Source organism: Camellia sinensis, chromosome 12, assembly GCF_055761805.1.
Source record: "Camellia sinensis isolate YWXY chromosome 12, ASM5576180v1, whole genome shotgun sequence".
Taxonomy (NCBI): Eukaryota; Viridiplantae; Streptophyta; class Magnoliopsida; order Ericales; family Theaceae; genus Camellia; species Camellia sinensis.
Genome location: NC_138972.1, coordinates 72,044,908 through 72,062,500, shown reverse-complemented (window position 1 = coordinate 72,062,500; position 17,593 = coordinate 72,044,908). Strand labels below are relative to the sequence as shown.

Genomic DNA, 17,593 nt, shown 5'->3' with positions numbered 1-17,593 from the left:
GAAGGGCGAAACCAAGTGGTAATGAGCAACTCATACCTTAAGCACCAAGAGAGTTGGATCTGGTGGTAGCTCCGAGCAACCAAGAACCTCCTAACAACTCAGAACATGTGATAGAACCTACTAAAACTGATGATATTGATCTGCCCATTGCTCTCAGAAAAAAACCTCGCTCATGTACACTTCATCCAGTTGAAAATTTTCTCTCTTATAATACCTTGTCCACAGGATACCGTGCCTTTACTTCTAACCTTGACAGGGTCAAAATTCCGAAGAACGTTGAGGAAGCACTTGAAATTTCAGAATGGAGAGAGGCTGTAATAGAGGAAATAAGGGCACTGGAAAAGAATGAAACATGGGAAGTTATGAAGTTGCCACAAGGAAAGAGACCAATAGGCTGCAAATGGGTATTCACTATAAAATACCGAGCAGATGGGACAGTTGAAAGAAACAAGGCCCGGTTGGTTGCAAAAGGATTTACTCAGACCTATGGCATCGATTACACAGAAACCTTTGCACCTGTGGCAAAGTTGAACACTATTCGAGTGCTCTTGTCCCTGGCAGCCAATTTGGACTGGCCACATCAACAACTCGACATCAAAAATGCCTTCCTAAATGGTGAATTGGAAGAAGAAGTATACATGACACTACCTCCTGGATTCAGTAAAAGGGGCGAGGAAAACGAAGTCTGTAAACTAAAAAAGTCCTTATAGGACTCAAACAATCCCCGAAGGCATGGTTTGATAGATTTACAAAGGTAATAAAGGGAGAGGGATACTGACCAGGACAGTCCGGCCATACTATGTTTTTCAAACACAAAAATGGGAAGAAGACTATTTTGATTGTGTATGTAGACGACATTATCCTCACCGGCGATGACATTGAGGAAATGAGAAAATTGAAGAAAGTTCTAGCCACAGAATTTGAAGTGAAGGATTTAGGGCAGATGCGATACTTTCTAGGGATGGAGGTAGCTAGATCAAAGAAGGGGATTAGTGTTTCACAACGAAAATACACCCTTGATCTCCTGACCAAAACAGGCATGCTAGGTTGCAAACCAAGTGACACACCTATTGAAGCTGGAAAAAGAACAGAAGAAGTTGGGAAGCCAGTGGATAGGGAGAAATATAAAAAATTAGTCGGCAAACTAATCTACCTGTCACATACCAGACCAGACATAGCTTTCGCAGTAAGTGTAGTAAGTCAACACATGCAATCTCCAAAAGAAGCACACCAGGAAGCAGTCTTCAAGATCCTAAGATATCTAAAGGGATCTCCAAGGAAAGGCTTATTATTCAAGCCAAGTGAACAAAAAGAAGTGGCAATATTCACTGATGTTGATTAGGCCGGCTCCATAGAGGATAGAAGATCCACGACAAGATACTGCACCTTTGTATGGGGAAATCTGGTCACTTGGAAAAGCAAGAAACAAAATGTTGTAGCAAGGAGAAGTGCAGAAGTAGAATTCAGAGCTGTTGCTCAGGGAATATGCGAACGATTATGGCTGCGGAGGATATTGGAAGAACTACATGCTGAATTAGAGTTACCTGTCAAGCTGTACTGTGACAATAAGGCAGCGATCAGTATCTCACTCAACCCTATCCAGCATGACAGAACCAAACATGTGGAAGTTGACAGACACTTTGTTAAAGAAAAGGTGGAAGAAGGAACTATTTGCATGACATATGTCCCTACTAAGGAGCAGATTGCAGACACATTTACCAAAGGACTACCTCGGCAACTATTTGAGGATTTTGTTGGCAAGTTGGATATGATCAACATCTATGATCCAACTTGAGGGGGAGTGTAGAAATCCCTCCAGTTTAGGAGTCATATGTAATCTCTATAATTAAGGAATGATTATTGATAGTTCTATTTTAGGTATCCTATTTTAGGTATGTACAGAAGGATGGTGCTGGTGGTCAATAAGGATTACATGATTCTTGTATATTCCTTTATCATAGGATTTTATTTCCTTAAGTTAGCTGCTAGTTACAGGTTATATAATAGGGCATATTGTACAATTCAATGTATTATATTGAAAATATAAAGCAGTTTCCTCAAAGCTTTCACAATATATATTCTTTATTCAAAAACTAAGTACAATGGGTAATACATCACCTGTTTATATACTACAACTAAGAAGCTATTTAACAGACTCTTAGTCTATTTATTATACTACATCACTAACAAATTGAAATACAGTACATTCCAGACCAAATGAAGCCAATCACTTTGGGTAAACAAGTCTTCATTATATAAACATAATGGTAGTAAGACATACAGGGTTGTGCATCTCTTCACTCAGCCCAAAACTGACAAGAATTGAATTGACCAACATTGAAAAGTGATGTAACAGGAAGGAACCAGCTCCAAGCTAACATCAAACGCAAGTCAATTCCATAAGATATCAAACACCAAAAAATAGATCCTAACGTTGCAATACTAAAGCAGAAAAGCACTTACCACCGATCCATATAAAGTGAGGTAGAAAACATTTTTCCTCCCAGTTGGTAATAATTTCATCCCCTAAACCAATTTCAGCAACAGTCCAATGAGATATTTCATCAATAAATTCAGAAGCAACATATGAAACTAGGCAGTAAAATGTTTATAAAATTATAGCACTTGCATACAAAATGATAGTAAACCCATGCTCCAACAGATGTAGCACTAGAAGAATGATAAAGAAGGAGAAAGAGGAAGAGAAGAGAAGTAAGAAGAGTACGAAGAGAGGAGAGAAAAGGGAAATAATTCCAAAGCAAAATCAAATATATTCAATAATCAAAATCCAAAACAAATCCGGAAATTCATTACACCAAAACAAACTAATAAGAAGAAGAATCAAATATATTCCCCCATCACCAACAATTCAACCAGCAATCAAAACTCAATTGAAGAATGAAAGCTAGAAGGAATAATATTTCTTATTCTCATCTTTTAAACAATGTACGCAGCACCTCTATTTATAGGAGATACAAGGCATAAAATTAGGGACAGATTAGCTACTAATTAGCTACTAATTCTAATTCTAATATAAAATTTCCTATTCTATACTATTGACTAAATCTAAATATTTACAGCTGTGATATCCCAAAGAATTCAGCCATATCCTTGCAGAATTATTTTCTTCCCATTTCCAACACTCCCCCTCAAGCTAGCTTGAATATGTCTTCCATGGCCAGCTTGCTGATTAGGTGGTCGAACTGCCTCTTGTGTAGTCCCTTTTTAAGAACATCTGCAATCTACTCCACAATGGGTATATAAGACATGCAAATCAATCCCTTCTCAATCTTTTCTTTGATAAAGTGCTAGTCGACTTCCACATGCTTAGTTCTGTCGTGAAGAACAGGATTATGAGCAATTGCAATTGCTGCCTTGTTGTCACAGTACACTTCCATTGGTGATGATGGTCTTGGAATTTTTAAATCTTCCAGTAATCTCTTGATCCACAAAGCTTCACAAATTCCATGAGCCACCGATCTAAATTCAGCTTCAGCACTACTTCTAGCCACTATGTTCTGTTTTTTTCTCTACCACGTAACCAAATTTCCTCTAACGAAGGTACAGTAGCCTGAGGTAGATTTCCGGTCAGTGATGCTTCCAGCCCAATCTGCATCTGTATATACTTCCACTTGAAGATGTCCTTGTTTTTTAAATATCAAACCTTTACCAAGAGTTCCTTTTAGATACCTTAGGATCATGTATGCTGCTTCAAAGTGCTCCTGTCCTGGTGAATACATGAATTGGCTTACTCTGCTTACTACGAATGCTAAGTCGGGACGTGCATGAGATAAGTAGATCGGTCTTCCAACAAGTCTCTGAAACTAGTCTATATTCACCACGTCTTCGAATCTAGCATGTTGTAGCTTCAAGTTAGGCTCGGTTGGTGTTTCAGCAGCTTTACATCCAAGCAAGTCTGTTTTTTTGAGCAAGTCAAGTGTGTACTTGGGCTAAGTGACAAAAATGCCCTCCTTAGATCTAGCGAACTCCATTCCAAGAAAGTATTTTAGCGCTCCCAGGTCCTTTATCTCGAAATCTTTAGCAAGTCCCTTCTTTAATTTTTCCAATTCGGCACTATCATTACCTGTTAGAATTATGTCATCTACATAAACAATCAAGATAGGTACTTTACCTTCTCCTAAGTGTTTATAGAACATAGTATGGTCTGATTGGCTTTGACTGTATCCAAGGTTTTTTACAACCTTCCCAAATCATTCAAACCACACCATTGGGGATTGTTTGAGGCCGTATAGATACTTGTTTAATTTGTAGACTTTATCTATACCAAACTTCTTCTCAAAACCTGGAGGTAGGTTCATATAGACGTCTTCTAGATTTTCATTTAAGAAGGCATTTTTTACATCTAATTGATGTAGAGACCAGTTGTAATTAACAACTAGTGACAGTAAACCCCGAATTGAGTTCATCTCGGCAACCGGAGCAAAGGTTTCTTGGTAGTCAATCCCGAGGGTTTGTGTAAACCCTTTTGCCACGAGTCTCGCCTTAAATCTTTTCACGCTACCATCAGCTTTGCACTTCACTGTAAATACCCATTTGCACCCTACTGTCTTTTTGTCCTTAGGCAGATTCACTAACTTCCAAGTACCATTCTTTTCCAAAGCATTCATCTCTTCCATAACTACTGATTTCCAATCAAGATCATCCAAGGCTTCCTTAATAGTTCTAGGAACAAACATGTTAGATATTTTTGAAGTAAATGACTATTGGAATGTTTATCATAGGATAAATATTTCGCAATGGAATGTTGGGTACATTTTCAAACTCCTTTCCTAATGGCTATAGGAAGATCATAATCAGTGGGTATAACATTAGGTAAAACCGCGGAAGGAAATGGAGATGAAGTAGAGACAGATGAAGGAGGAACCAGATCAGGATTACCAGAACTACTCGAGGGACCTTTTTCAAGAGATTCTGATTGGCTTTGTGGCAAAGTGGTTGGTTGGTCTTTACTTTTTCTTTGAGTATTTTTCCGCGCATAAACCAAAAACTCAGGTTTGGGAACAATTTGTTCCAATTGTAGTATTTCTCCCCCTGCTTGTGAACCTTTTATGTTTGGAGAAGTTGGACTAGGATTTCCTTCGTTCTCCATATGTTGAACACCCTATTTCAGTGCTTGTTTTTCAAAAACAAGGGATAGAGATGAGAGAATAGGATTTGGTAAGGGATCCGAAGTTGTCTGCCAAAAATTTTGTTCCTCTCTCTCTTTCTCCCCCTGAAGAGAATTTTTGGTAAAATAGGATTAAGTTTCAAGAAAGGAGACATCCATACTAACCTGAATTTTTTTTGTTCGAGGATTATAGCACTTGTAGCCTCTTTCGTTTGGAGCATACACATTTTTCTGCTCTAGGATCAAGTTTGGATCGAAATTGGCTAGGTATGTGAACAAAAACAGTACAGCCAAAAATTTTTAAAGGCAAATCTGAATTAATTCTGCAATCAGGAAAGGTTTTTTTGAAATATTCTAGGGGTGTGACATATTACAAAACCCGGGTAGGCATTCTGTTAATTAAATAAGAGGCTGTCAAAATGACATCTCCCCATAGATATTTGGGAACATACATAGAAAACATTATGGCTCGAGCTACTTCGAGTAAATGTTATTTTTTCTTTCTGCAATACCATTTTGTTGAGAAGTGTCACGACATGTAGATTGATGAAAAATATCTTTTTCCCTTAAAAAATTCCCTATATATTCATTGAAGTACTCTTTTTCATTATCAGATTGAAAAATACTGGTTTTTGAATGAAATTGATTATCAACCATTTTGTAAAAATCTTGAAACACGTTTTTTACTTTAGATTTGTCTTTCATCAAATAAACCCAGCAAAGTCGAGTGTGATCATCTATAAAAGTTATAAACCACTTTACACCAGTCATGGTGGTAACCTTGGCGGGACCCCACACATCACTGTGGATTAAGTAGAATGGTTTAGAGGCACGATAGGGTTTTGTAAGATAAGTAGTTCGTGGCTTTTAGATAAATAACAACTTTCACATTGAAATGACGAACAATCCAAATTTTTAAACAAGTTAGGAAACAAATGTTTAAGATATGGAAAACGGGGATGTCCTAGTTTAAAATGCTAAAAAGTTAGGAAACAAATGTTTAAGATATGGAAAACGGGGATGTCCTAGTTTAAAATGCCAAAGCATTATTTGCTCACGAGCCGAAATTGAACTAATACTACAACCATAGCCTTGACTTGTTTTATTGCTGGATATGTCATCATCAAAGTAATAAAGACCATTGACAATTCTAGCACTGCCAATCATCCTCCCTGAGTTCCGGTCCTGAAATTCACAATTAGAGTCAAAGAAAACAACACGACAATGAGCGTTTTTGGATAATTTAATGACAGACAACAAATTGCAAGCCAATTTAGGAACATGAAGGACAGAGTGGAGTAATATTTTCTGAAATTTTTATTTGACCTTTTCCTACAATGGGTGAGAAACTGCCATTAGCAATCCTAACTCTTTCACTTTCAGAACAAGATAAATAAGTAATGAATAAAGAAGAGAAAGAAATCATGTGATCAGATGCCCCCGAATCAATGATCCAAGGAACAAAATTTTGACTGCAAGATAGAGCATAAGGATTGCAACCTTTTTGTGCAAGAGAACCACTAGAAGTGCTCGATAAAGAATTGAATTTTAGCAGTTTAAGAAGATGATCCATCTGCTCCTTACTGAACAGACTTGTTTCAACCTCATTGGCATAGAAGGATGCATGAATTGGTCTGTCACGTGATTTGCTGCTCTTCCAAGTTGCAGGCTTCCCATGGATCTTCCAACAGTTTTCTCGGGTATGGCGTGGTTTATTGCAATAATCACACCATACTCGAGATTTTTCATTATGCCGTGGTATAAAAACCTTGTTTGCGCTTGCATCCAATGCAATCATGGATGAGTGTTCCACAGGTGCAACAGCTCCCTTTTTCCCAAGCATCACATTCCTACGACTTTCTTCTCTCCTAACTTCAGCAAAGACATCACCAATAGGAGGCAGAGGTTGGCGGCCAATTATTCTCCCTCTAACTTCATCAAATTCGATGTTTAAGCCAGCAAGGAATTTGTAGATACGGTGATCCTCCACCATCTTTCTGTTGTGATTGCAACCCTCGGTTGACTTCCACTCATAATCATTGAACATGTCCAAATCTTGCCACAATCTTGTCAGAGAATTGAAGTACTCAGTGACATTGTCCTCTCCTTGACGAATTTCACCAAGTTTAATTGTCAACTCATATATTTGTGACTCATTTCCCAAATCCGAATACATCTGGGTGATATTATCCCAGAGTTCTTTGGCTATTGGATAACACATATAGTTGGAGCTAATGTCTTCTTTCATGGAATTCACTAACCATGTCATGACCATGGAGTTTTTAGCATCCCAGGTAGCATTTGCCGAGTCCTCTTTTGCTGGTTAAGAATCCGATCTTTCCTCGGCCCCGAATGTACATCCGGACTGACTGAGACCAACGCAGGAAATTATCATCATTGAGTTTAATGCTAGTGATTTGCACCGAGTGAGAATCAATGTTGGAGGCATTTTTCTCAATGTTTTTCGATGAAGCAGTAACAGTGGATTCAGATGTGGTTTCTAACATGGTGAAGGACAGCTAGCAGGTTCTAGGATTAGCTTCCCTAGCTCTAATACCATGAAAGCTAGAAAGAATAACATTTCTTATTCTCATCTCTTAAACAATCTACACAACACCTCTATTCATAGGAGATACAAGGCATAAAATTAGGGACTGATTAGCTACTAATTAGCTATTGATTCTGAGGACTGATTAGCTACTAATTTTGATTCTAAATATAAAATTTCCTATTCTATAGTATTGACTAAATCTAAATATTTATAGCTGTGATATCCCAAAGAATTCAGCCATATCCTAGCAGAATTATTTTCTTCCCATTTCCAACAAAAAATAATGAATCTAACACAAGTCATGATGCTAAGTTTTCCTCTCATAAGAAGGGTAACTAGGCCTTTATGTAGGAGGATTATTCAGCGCTGAATGAGTATTGAAAAGTGAGAGTTGTATTTGAGTATTTTAGGGTTTGCTTTTGTTTTCTGTGTGGTTTATTCTCTTTCTTCGGTATTACCATTCTTCTTTTCCGGTTGTTCTACATCACTTAGCCCCAAATAACTGGCTTCAGGTACACGAATTTGTTCTCTTATCCACTCTATTCCAATCCATATTCTTAATTAAGTCTGAAGCAATCATGTAATTTGTGACCGCCCCATCCTATGTCACTCTTTTTTCTTTTTTTTTTCCTTTTTGTTTTTTATAGTCCCATCCTATGCCACTCTTGACCTTCCTCTTTTCTTTTTGGCACCATGGACCCAGATCAGATCACTCTTTACAGGAACATTAATTGGTCAACGTTAAACAACTATTACTCATTGTATCTTCAAGAAGTGCCACCCTAAATCATGCAATACAGAAACAAGAAGACTTTTCCATTCTCTTCATCATTTAATTCTAAAGCTGGAGAAGGACAAAAATCAAAGCCCTATTTTTATTTCTCATCATTTCGTCTCCTTTGGAGAGACCATGAAAATATAAAATCCACACAGGTTATAAGATTTTTGGTTGTTATGGATCATATCACCAATATTACCAGTGAATGCCTGCATTTTCTACAACGAGATTTTTGTCAAAGGTTGCAAAGGTTTCATGTTGAAAACATTTCAAGATTTCTGTACAACTAAACAGGCCAACAACTTTGATTTTTGTAATGTGATAGAAATTGAAACCTTAAGAAGAATAAGTGGGCACCACATGAGAATACAGAGTAAAATAGAAGGCAACAGATTTTTTTTTTTCTTTTAAAAAAAAGACTACTATACAATGCACATCAAATCCAAATACCTGAAAAAGAAGGATAATAATGACAAGAAAAACTCCAACAGCCATTCAACTGCTATAATAGAAGGGAACCCAACTGCTGACCACTGGTGCCAACAGCAATAAAACAAAACCAAAAGCAAGACAAAAGAGACGCCATCTTTGAAACTCTGCACAAACCACAAAAGCCAAAGACAAACATCAAAAGATAGAGGGAGGGAGGGAGACAGACAGAGATAAATTAAACCCAAGCACCAGGAGATAAATCCTGACCTTTATCAACTGTTACCGTCACATAACCAGCAATTTTATCAACATACTTCACATCAACATATCTGTCCTCATAAGGTGACATTACAGAGCTCCAAAGCTCCTTGTGGACAGTTTTCCATTCATCGGTTTCACATTGACATAAACCACGTGAAGCATTCCTACAAAACACTTTCTATGTGAGATACTATTTTCAATCAACATAACTATCGCGTTGAAGTATCAGCTACATTACACGGACTCTTCGTAATTTGAGTGGTACCCGTGTCGACATGACACAACACAACAAGGGTATGATACCGTTCACTCTAATACTAAGACTAGAATTTTTATCAGATTTTTTCACATCCCCGGTTGTCCGGGAGGACATCCAGGCGGATGTCCTAGCTGTCGTCCAGACATGAACAAAAAAGGCTGTCAAAGTTGCTCGTGGGTGGACATCCGGGAGGATGTCTGGCCCAACGATAACAATTTAAATTTGATGAAAGATGAAAACCTCCATTTGATGAAAGTTTTGGTTCATCCGTCATTTGATATGAGTATGATGAAAGGGTTAGAGGTTAAACAGTTGCCGTTTTTCATCAAATTTAAATTTGATGAAATATTAGATGCAGCATTGGCGATGGTCTTACATGAGCTTCTCATGTTTGGGACTAATACTAATTAAGGTGTTGGAATTTAACTTATATCCATGGAAAATAAATTATTCATTTTTTTTAATAACGTTATATATAATTTTTATTCAATATTTTTTAACTACAAATGTGTAGCATCATCATAAAAATACGTAATCATTTTGAGCCATAAATTATTGTAACTTTATCAAAAAAATACATAATATTTTTTTGATACATCCATGTTTAGCCGTATCCACGTACCCGTGTCTAATTTTGGGTACCTTTTGGACGTCCTCGCATATCCCTCATTTAGAGGTTTGCCGAGTCCGACCCCTAAATACATACTCGCACCCGACACTTGTACCCGAGTCCATGTAACATAGAGTATTAGGGAGAGAGAGAGGGTGGGTGTTAAAGAGTCAAAATTCAAGGACATTTCACTTGCTGGTGAAAACAAATCTGAATTTTGTTGTGCAATCTCTCAGGAATTACTGCAGATGGGACCAATTTAACCTGATATGCACTGGCATAACTCCCAAGTTCCAATCTTGACTGACCAGCAACTCGAACACGTTCACACAATAAAACATCTTTGGAACCATGAGAAGATGATGTATAACCGGTGAGAGGAGATAGAGTGACATCAATAACTGGATTTTCCAAATCAATGCCTGTATTATTAACATTTAGGGATAATTAATTATCAAAAAAAAAATATGTTACCAACAAAAAAAGGGAACATTGGAAGTAAGTAGCAAAACTGAGATAGAAAAGAAATGACATGCTCTAGGAATTCCATGATAGACATCATGTAACACATCCCTTAAATTAGTATTTCCCACACCACATTACTCGAATGAACCACAAATTCAGCCTTTGAAGTGACATATTCTGAAAATGTCATGTTCTAGTTGGACAAGCCCAACCACCCACATAAAAGTTAATTATGTTGTTGTTGACCTAATAGAGACCCTAATTCTATTAACAACTGTGAAATTTCCAAGTTACAAAACTTTGGAGATCTCATGTAAATGAAACTCCTTGGCCTACATAAAGCACATTTAATATAACCATGAGGTTAAAACATTCATCTCATGAATCACATCCATTATATATGAAAACCTATGAAGCACATGCACTCTATCTAGCCTAACGTATTAGTGTCCAACACGTCTAGGACACAGATAAGTTCGAACACGCGGCAAACACACGTCAGACATGCCCTCTCTTCTATCCCACTTTTGTTCACTTCTTTTAGTTGCTGGACACACCTCCGACACTCTCCGAACACTTCTCGGACACGATGATAGCCAAAAATAAAATAAAAAAATCACTGATTTTGTTCATGTTGCCTGTAGGAACTCTAGATCTGTGATTCACAGAGAAAGAGATGAAGGAAGAACTCACACAAGAGACAATAACAGTATAGAAGAAGCATACTTTCCTGGTTCAACTTCGTCTTCTTCGACAGAGGCATCCTGGGTTCAGAATCTTTTTCTTTTTTTTTTTTTTCCACTTAATGGGGTAGGCTCTCTTTTTGTTGGTCTGTTGTACATTGTTATGGGCTTTGTGGGTGTTTTATTCTAAATTGCCACAGACCCAATTCATTGTGCATGGCTTTCTACTTGGACTACATCAAGCAGGTTTAAAAATCAAGCCCATCATGTCAAAGCATGATGAGGAAAAAACTATATTGCAAACCAATCCAAGAAAATAAATAAACAAATAGTTTATTATAAATAAATCATATCCAATAAAAAATTTAAAAAAAATAAAACACAATATTGATTTAGTATTTTCTAAATTCATGAATATTGTTATAGCGATCCCGGGTTTACCCTTGTTGTACAGTGATCCGGACATGTGTCCGTGGATGTTAGTTGTGGTTTATTATCTTGTTTGCATCCTCTTTACTTCATATTTGAGTTATGGGTTGTGTTGGGTGGGTTTGTTTCAGGTTGGTTGAGTTTAGAAACCAAAACTAGTTGCCCAGATTTTGGCCTGTACGCTCGAGCGGGGTTTCTGGCGCTCGAGCGGAGATTACACCCATCCAGTATTTGTTGTGCAGTGTTGTACGCTCGAGCGTAGGGTTGGGAGCTCGAGCGGAGGTCTGGTTCTGCAAAAGTGCTGAGCGAGTGCATTCTGCGCTCGAGCGGGAGGTTGGCCGCTCGAGCGTAAGTCTGTGAGTGGCCGCTCGAGCGGGGTGTTTTACGCTCGAGCGGGAGACTGGGTTAAAGTCCCGAAATTGTGACTTTTCAAATCACTTTTTGCTTTCTCTTCTCTCTCTTACTTTTCCAAAATCACCATTGTTGAGCCTCTCACTCTAGACTCTACCTTCTCTCTAGGTTTTGATCTAGTAGGAGTGATTTGTTCATCTTTGGCCTTTACAAAAAAGTTGTTGATCGTCGAGGGCTTCCTTTTGATCCGAAAATTTTGAGGTTTGGAGCATTTTGGTTTTGGTCTTCATCTCCTTTGAGGCTTCGGGTTTGAGGTAGGGATATCCTACTCCTCTCTATGGATTTTGTCTTTAAATTTTGGTATTTTGAGATGTTGGGGTTGGTTTGGTAATCTTGTGAAAGTTTGGGGCTTTTGTGCAATTTTACAAAAGTTGAGGTTTTATTCATAATAAACCTAGAGGCATGTTTGGCTTAGAGAAATGGAATGAATGTTAAATCATTGATGAAAATGGGACCTAAGGGTTGAAATGTTAATTATGGGAATTGACCTAATTACATTGTTTAATTAATTGGGATAATTAATTGTGAGGAATGAGGAAATGAAATGTTGATTGAATATCCATTGTGCATTTATTTTCTGTTTAGAAATAACTGCTTTGGGCTATCGGTGGAGGATAGTCGTGATTGTTGTAGACAATGCATGATGATTAGGCAAACTGAAACTAATCAATGAAGTGTGTCATGGAACTTGATGGTTGATAGAATACATTAATTATATGTATTGAGGGATTGTATATAGAACCATTGTGTTTATATACGTTATGTGTAGAGGAGGAGATGGGGGATGTACTCCGCGGTTTAGGGGAAGATAGGGGATGTACCTCTAAACCGGATAGTGTTGGGAGAAGATAGGGGATGAACTCCGTAGACATAGCTCATATGCTTGTCTAGAGAAGTGAAGATAGAGCTTATATGCTTATCTTTGTGAAGTGTGGATATAGCTGATATGCTTATCTGTGGATATTATGGTTATACATATCTGTTGTAGAATGTAGATATAGCTTATATGCTTATCTGTGGATATTGTTGTTATACATATCTGTTGAGAATGTAGGTAGTGCTTATATGCCCATCCGTTGAAAAAGGGAAAATGATAGGAAACTTGGACTTATAAGTCGTATGACATAAATAGATGATTTATGTGATTGTATCAGTGTTGGCCATCTATCAATTGCTAATATTTTAGTCATTGTGCATGGTTGGTTTAGTGTATTTCTACTGGGCTGTGGCTCACCCTATATGGGAATATCATTTTCAGGTGCAGGAAGCATGCCACCTCCAAGGACATAGCTTGGGAGGCTTGAGGCGGACATAATGATGTCGTTTTACTTTTTGGTGTATTACATGTAAATACAAGCTAAGGGCTTAATGTGTATGAGTTAGTACTCTTTCGTTGTAACCAAGTGTTAACTTGGAAAGCTGTAAGCCCGTAGGGCATTTTGCTTTTGTTGATAACATGTAATACTTTTGTAATGAAACACTGAAGAATAGAAGAATGTGGTTATTTCATATGTTAATGAATGTCTTATTTGATGGGTTTATTGTCATTATTTTGAGGGCGTTACAACTTGGTATCAGAGCGTACCGGGTTCGAATACTTTGGGTACGTGGGAAGTGATTAGGATCACAATGGGTTTGTCTCGCTTGATAGAGACGTAGATGTAGTATCATATGCTATGTGCTTACTTGATAACATACTTATGTGACTATGTGGGAATGGGATTTAATTTCTAGGATGTTGATTGGATCCTTGGGTTTCTGGGAGTCTTGTTGGAAAAGCACTTGATCAATGTTGTTTCTAACCGGAACTCTGGTAACGCCTCGGGACTATCATTATCCGGAAATGAAATTCGTAAGTGCTTATGTGTTTATGTGCTTATGTGGAGTGAATTACAGTTGTCCATGCATTAGGACGTGAGTGTTTAGTTTCGGCACATTTGTGAATGTGCTAATGTTCTGTGTTACCTTTATTAGGATGTCAGGACGAGGAAGAGGTGCTAGGCGTGGTAGGCTTGCGAGGCAGGAAGAACCGTTACCGGGGGAGATTCCGGCAGTGCAGGAGGGAGTTGGCCAGGCCAATGTGGCCGAGCCAGTGGGTCAGCAGGCCATGGGTGCCTTGGCTAGAGAGATAGCAGGAGCATTGGGTATTCTTAGAGCTGGGAATCAGGCCGCTGAGGCAGGGCCTTCTTTCTTGAAGAGGGAGTTCTTCCGGTGTAATCCGGATGAGTTTACTGGGGATCCGAAAGAGCCACTGAAGGCTGATGAGTGGCTAGAGCAAATGAGTAAAACGTTCGAGATGCTTGGCATTGAGGACGGAGCACTGAAAGTGACCTTGGCATCCTTCCAACTGAAGGGAGATGCGGGTCAATGGTGGAAGTATGAGAAGGCTCGGGTTGGTGGTACTTGGGAGGCGTTTGTAAATGCTTTCCAGGAGAGGTTTTTATCGGCAGTGGCTAGGGAGAAGCTGAGGGATCAGTTTAGCCGGCTTAATCAGCAGGGCTTGTCAGTGGCCGAGTTTGAGGCTACTTTTACCAGTCTGTCCAGGTTTGCACCGGAACTGGTGGCGTCTGAGGAACGCCGTTGCTATGCGTTTGAGCGGAAGTTGAGGCGGGGCCTCAAGTTGAGAGTTGGTGGGTCTTATATTCGAGAGTATAGACACCTAGTGGATGCTGCAGCTCATATGGAGCTTATGATGCAGGAGGAGGATGAGGGGCAGAGAGGCTCCAAGAGGAGCCAGGATAGTCAGGGTGATGGTAAGAGGCAGAGGGGTTCTAACCCTCAGCAGTCGCAGGGTGGTGTTACTAGATCGACCTTCCCAGTGCCGAGTGCAGGCTCCGGGAGAGGTGGTCAGGGAGATTTCACCTGTTACAAGTGTGGCCAGCTGGGTCACAAGGTTTCTGTTTGCCCGCAGAAGGGTGGGGGTCAGAGAGCTGCGTCTTCTTCAGCTAGACCGCAGAGTCAGAGTTCGGGCAGGGGGCAGCCCTTGTCTTGTTATCAGTGTGGACAGCCTGGGCACCTGAAGAGGTTTTGCCCGCAGTTGAGTGCCACTTCGGGAGCGTCTGGTTCTAGGCAGACGCAGGGTTTTCAGCCAGCTCAGTCTGTGCAGGCCTCGAGGGCCAATCCGGGAGCTTCGTTATCCCAGTCAGTGCAGCAGTCTTTTGCTCCGAGAGGTGAGCAGGTAGACCAGGGGCCTACGGGGCGCGTGTATGCTGTTACCGCGCAGGATTTAGTACCGGCTCCATCAGTAGTGAGAGGTACTTTTCTGTTTTGCAACTCGGTTGCTAATGTGTTGATAGACACGGGTGCATCTCATTCTTTTGTATCTGCTGCATTTGCATCTGTTTTGGAATTGGAGTTAGCACAGTTGGCATCTCCTATTTGTGTGGTATCGCCTTTGGGTGGTGAGTTGATCCTGAAACAGGGTGTTAGAGGATGTGATATAGAGGTCGCCGATTATAGGCTTCCTTTTCCGTTTGTTGTCATGCCTATGAAGGGTTATGATGTTATTTTGGGTATGGACTGGCTATCGTCATACCGGGCTGTTATTGATTGCTACCGCCAGAGGGTCACGTTATGTACCTTGAGCGGGGAGTGGTTCCATTTCTTGGGAGACCGGGTTGGTAGTGTTTTGCCACCGGGGTATGATTCGCGAGGGCGAAGTGAGCTTAGTAGTCTACTTGCTAGCTTTGAGAGTAGTGAGTGTGTTGAGACACAGATTGTGTTGCCAAGGGTGGTTTGTGAGTATTCGGATGTCTTTCCCGAAGATCTTGTTAGTTTGCCACCTTACCGAGAGATAGAGTTCTCTATTGATTTAGTGCCCGGCACGGCGCCGATTTCTATGGCACCTTACCGTTTTGCTCCAGCAGAGTTGGTTGAGTTGAAAGTTCAGCTCCAGGAATTGCTAGATAAGGGCTTTGTTCGCCCTAGTGTTTCGCCGTGGGGAGCACCGGCCCTCTTTGTTAAAAAGAAAGATGGGGCCTTGAGATTGTGTATAGACTACCGGAAGTTGAATCGGGCTACGGTTAAGAATAAGTACCCTATGCCCCGTATAGATGATTTGTTTGACCAGTTGAAGGGTTCCCGTTGTTTCTCTAAGATAGATTTGAGATCGGGTTACCACCAGTTGAGGGTCAGGGAAGAGGATATTCTGAAGACGGCATTCCGTACGCGGTATGGCCATTATGAGTTTCTGGTGATGCCATTTGGGCTTACCAACGCACCGGCAGTCTTTATGGACTTGATGAACCGGATTTTCCGGGAGTTCTTAGACCGATTTGTAGTCGTCTTTGTGGACGACATCCTTATCTATTCGCCTTCAGAGGAGGAGCACGAGGAACACTTGAGAGTGGTGCTTGAGTTACTTAGAGCCCATAGGCTGTATGCCAAGTTTGGGAAGTGTGAGTTCTGGCTGAGGGAAGTCAAATTCTTAGGCCACGTGGTATCCGGGGAAGGGGTGTCTGTTGATACATCCAAGGTTGAGGCAGTGCAAGATTGGGCACAGCCTAAGAGCGTGTTTGAGATCCGCAGTTTTCTGGGTTTGGCTGGGTATTACCGTCGGTTTGTGAAAGATTTCTCCAGGTTAGCGTCACCGTTGACTAGATTGACTCGGAAGGGAGTCAAGTTTGTGTGGAGTGAGACTTGTGAAAAGTCGTTCCAAGAGCTGAAAGTTAGATTGACCACCGCTCCGGTGTTGATTATTCCGGAGAGAGGGGTGGGTTATGCGGTTTATTGTGATGCCTCACGAGAGGGTTTGGGTTGTGTGTTGATGCAAGAGGGGAAAGTGGTAGCTTATGGCTCACGTCAGTTGAAAATACACGAGAAGAATTACCCCACACATGACCTAGAGTTAGCAGCTGTGATCTTTGCCTTGAAAATCTGGAGGCACCACCTTTATGGTGAGAAGTTCGAGGTGTTCTCGGACCACAAGAGTTTGAAGTATCTGTTTACACAGAGAGACTTGAATTTGAGGCAGAGGAGATGGATGGAGTTCATCGAGGATTATGATTTTGAGTTGCATTATCATCCGGGAAAGGCCAATGTTGTGGCCGATGCCCTTAGTAGGAAATCCATTAGTGATGTAGCTAGTATAGCCATCCGGGAATGGGAGATGTTGGGAGCACTTGGTGAGTTTGATTTGCTACTGGGCGAATCTGTTGAGGCTGCGGCCTTGTTTTCTGTTGTTGCACAACCTACACTTGTGATTAGAGTGTTAGAGGCACAGAGAGGTGACCTTGATGTAGAGTCCCTCCGAGAGAAGATCTCCAGTGGGAAAGTTGAGAAGGGTTTGACGGTGTATCCCGACCTGAGTGTGAGATACCGAGACCGTTTGTTTGTACCGGAGTCTTGCCGAGAGGAGGTACTCCGAGAGTTTCACCATTCGCGCCTTGCGGTGCATCCGGGAGGTACTAAGATGTATCAGGATTTGGGTCGCCAGTTTTGGTGGCGGGGTATGAAGAGAGATGTGGCGGTTTTCGTATCGAAGTGCCTTACTTGCCAGCAAGTGAAGGCCGAGCATCAGAGGCCAGCGGGTTTGTTGCAACCCTTGCCTATTGCCGAGTGGAAGTGGGAGCATATCACTATGGACTT

The 17,593-nt window shown here is 40.4% G+C and overlaps 1 protein-coding gene across 2 annotated transcripts in view; it reads right to left on the bottom strand.

Moving 5' to 3' along the window:
• Positions 1-10,438, bottom strand: part of LOC145804562 (uncharacterized) — a 41,368-nt gene extending 30,930 nt beyond the window's left edge. The window contains exons 1-5 of one of the 2 annotated variants that reach the window (XM_082898914.1): positions 10,284-10,438; positions 9,157-9,314; positions 8,908-9,053; positions 2,464-2,526; positions 2,282-2,374 (exon numbers count right to left, since the gene is read on the bottom strand). The gene's annotated coding sequence lies outside the window, so the exon portion shown is untranslated. The remainder of the gene's footprint in view (positions 1-2,281; positions 2,375-2,463; positions 2,527-8,907; positions 9,054-9,156; positions 9,315-10,283) is intronic. The other variant, XM_082898915.1, reaches the window with a different exon arrangement.
• Positions 10,439-17,593: the final 7,155 nt, after the last annotated feature.